The 3,607-nt window shown below is 37.0% G+C and overlaps 1 long non-coding RNA gene across 1 annotated transcript; it reads left to right on the top strand.

The window, feature by feature from the left end:
* Positions 1–2,158: 2,158 nt before the first annotated feature.
* Positions 2,159–3,227, top strand: LOC136265185 (uncharacterized). Its single transcript, XR_010705420.1, has 3 exons — positions 2,159–2,802; positions 2,910–2,979; positions 3,032–3,227. It is a non-coding gene; the product is annotated as an uncharacterized lncRNA (long non-coding RNA).
* The last annotated feature ends 380 nt before the right edge of the window (positions 3,228–3,607 follow it).

The raw sequence follows: 3,607 nt of genomic DNA, 5'->3' as shown, positions 1-3,607 counted from the left end.
TTAAACCAATATAAACATGGTGTAGAATGTTTGTACCTCAAAGTACATCAATCACTTTGCCTCAATCTTCAGTCAGCTAGGATGATCTGTGGAGAAGTAAATGTATTATAAGACACACGTAGTCTCACAAACATTAAGATGCTTAAGTAAACTTTATAGTTTATAGAAGATTTAGCTGACCATAAGACTGATGACAGATGTTGATATGTAATTCACTTGCTTGTCAGCTTAATAAATTATTGTTAGTTGTTAATAAACAAGATCAATAAGCACAAATACATGAAGGTTTTCATATGCTATGGCAGTTCTATATATGGCAATAAAAATTTTTCATTTATTAACAGAAGAGAGGTGAATATAGTTTAGGTTAAAATGATATAGGAAATACATTCATAGAAGTTGCAGACCTATGCGTGGATCTCATTAGTAACAGAAAATCCCTTCTATATAAAAGTACTGGTGACATTCCTATGTATGCATTTTTACTATAGCCATTTAGCTGTGTTTAGGCCTGATACCAGCCACACAACATTACTGGATTAAAGTCCAATCAAGCACCTGACATCGATCATCCCTTAACACTGCAGTAACTAGGTCATTAAATAATTGAAACAACACTAGCCTAAAGCTATGTGCACCTTGCAACAATAGCAATAGCTAGCAACTCTACACATAAAGGGTCTCATTCTGTCCTCAGGCTACATGTAAAAATAAATGTTGTAACAGTGATATACTTACCTCAATGATCTTTAAATTCTGAATTAGAATTGTTCATCAACTATCCATCTATCCTTTTTTGTTCTGGCTTCCATAGTTTACAAACATCTCACAACTATATATTATTCTGTTAACCATACCATTGTTGCTGGATGTTGTTGAATGTAACCCAGAATACATCCTCTGTCACTTTACTTAAACTAACATTCCCTCTAGACTTAGTAAACTTTCAATCTCATTCTGCTAGATCTAAATAACAAGACAAGACTGAGTATCATCAATATTACTTACAGAATTTTACTACCATCTGTCAATTTCCAACAATTCATGAAATAATTATAAATAGCGTGCTGATTCAAAACATCCAATTTTTACTTTGTACTAGTGATGCACCGATTAATCGGTAAATAATCGGAAATTGGTTTATTGGCCACATTTCAGCAATATCGGTATCAGTAATTATTAGATTATTTAGCTGATTAATTTTACAGACACGCAGCTTGTCCGTGTATGACATGCTCGCAAAATAATTTCATGGTTCGGAACTATAGTGAATGGTCAACAACTTAACTGTGTTCGCTTTTGTTTATTCGGCTGTACACACACACACACACACACACGCACCTTTCTGTGACCACTTATGCTATGATGATCTGACTGTGGTTGCAAGAGACCTGGATCTCATAACACAGCAAAAATAATGCTTCAATACAATCTATACGAACTCTGTCTTTAATCAGCATTGAAACAACTAATTCAAAAAAGTCCCTGCATTGAGAAAAAAGAGACCCGTGACAAACCCAACTATATCCAATGCTAGGTATCGGGTCTTGTGCATGGTTTCATTTCAGTTGTCTGTGCATAGGTAAAGACCAAAATATAGACGGAATAAATACAGGCAATATGAATTACGCAGTGTAATATATTACGCTGCATGTACTTATCTCATTTATTCTTCCTCTCCTCAATCAATACTGAAACTAGCACACCTATCCTACACGAGATGCCAGAAAGGATGGTGGTGAAATCAGCAAACCTGTTTTAGTATGTATAGGTGATCACCAAGCATAGCAGTAAAGTCAAGTTACCTTCCTCGATTTATTCCCGCCACGTAGCTTGTTCTCCCGGCGGACTAGTGAAGATGTGGTCACCGAATACGCCCGAATTGTATAGTAAACGCACGTGATCACAAGATAGCAGCGGACGATTTTGAAATCCGGTCCAACAGTGAACATGAGGCTCAACATAAGGTCTACATGTGTCAATTGCTTGAGGTATCGAAACCATGACACAGTGGAAGAGTTGCTGTGTAGCTGTGTCGTAGCTACGCCAGATATACAAAACGAAATACTCCATGGCAGTTGCTGGTGATGAGAGATCAACGTAACTGTCGTGCATTGGCATGAGCCAGCATGGATCAGTTGTTGTACATTACATATTACTTAAGTAAAAACAGACGTAAATTTAAGTTGAAATATTTCCTAGCAAAGAAGGGTTTACATTGGCATCCAATCATGACGCGGAAGAAGTAAACAGTTGACCGTAATCTTGAATGGCTCCCTACAGGTAAATCTACTGTGTTCTATGTTGGTTCCACAAAGGGACCATTGTAGACTGCTATACTTAAAGTTGTGCCTACTCATGCAGCATTGATCATCTTCAAGGAATTTTGTGTGTGCTGAAAAATCTCGGATTAGGTATGTTCAACAAAATTTGGAGTATTATATGTTGTTTTTCATGATAAAGCAGGTGTAAATCAATTTCGTTTCCACCTGTAATGTGCTTATGAGATTATCATATTGGTCATCCACTTGTCCTCTGTTAACTAAGGTTACCATGAATGTGGCACTTTCAAGTGATTTGTTCAGTAGTTGGTAATTCTAGCCAGTACTGGGGTGTTGGTAAGGGCAGTCCATCAGTCTGAAGAAAAGAAATCATTGTTCTGGCACAGGTAAAATTTGATCCAGGTCATGTCTCAGTTGTAATAAAGTTCAGTTTCACATGGTCATTCTTCTATCACATGTTATTGTGCTTCGTTTCTTCTATGTTCTCTGTCAGCAACTGTGCACTGGTCCATTTCCTAATGTAAGTATAGTACAATACAACAATAATGGACAAAACAGTATACATAAAGTTAATGTACTTTAACTATTTTGTACTATTTGACATATGCTACATAATTATTATTTTAGCATACAGGTGAAGTTGTACTATGGTATCAGCAACAACAAAAATTGTTTGTGTGGTGCTCGATCCAGTCAGGTAATAAAAGATCAATGTGTTGCTTATATTAACTGTTCTTAAACCATTGCAGGCAATGAGCAAGGGATACTTACAGTTTATAGCTGAACAAGCCGACACACGTAGCTAGCTACTTTCACTGTGGACAGCAGCATGCAGCCACATTCGCGAGTCCACGATGATGGAAAGATTGAACCTACTTAACATTTTAATTGTGCAAAATTAATGGTTGTACCATCAGTTGACCTCTATTCTATAATTAATAGTAATCATTGTACCCTTATATGGCGAACAATGAATAATTTATTAGCACTATACGACTACAGACGTCGTGTGATACGAGGCATGATATGAGCCTCGTCTAAAGGAGTGGTACCATTACGACAGATACGCCTTTAGACGAAGGATATAGACGTTCGCGTATTCATATCATCTAGTAGAAAAAGACGACATTAGATACATATGTACGCACCGCGTATCGGGGTAGCTGAAATGCTGTGCCAGTTAAATGGAAAATGTGATAAGGAAGATAAACCATGCTGTACTGCTGGTGTTGTTGATGATACATGGCTAAAGGGCCCTTACACACAGCAAATTGAAGGAGTTCTACCACCAGTTATTTCTGACAGTATCATTCTGTTACACTTGC

Source organism: Dysidea avara, chromosome 8, assembly GCF_963678975.1.
Source record: "Dysidea avara chromosome 8, odDysAvar1.4, whole genome shotgun sequence".
NCBI classification, from domain to species: domain Eukaryota; kingdom Metazoa; phylum Porifera; class Demospongiae; order Dictyoceratida; family Dysideidae; genus Dysidea; species Dysidea avara.
The sequence above is the reverse complement of the archived record's forward strand: the minus strand, read 5'-3'. Positions and strand labels throughout refer to the sequence as shown.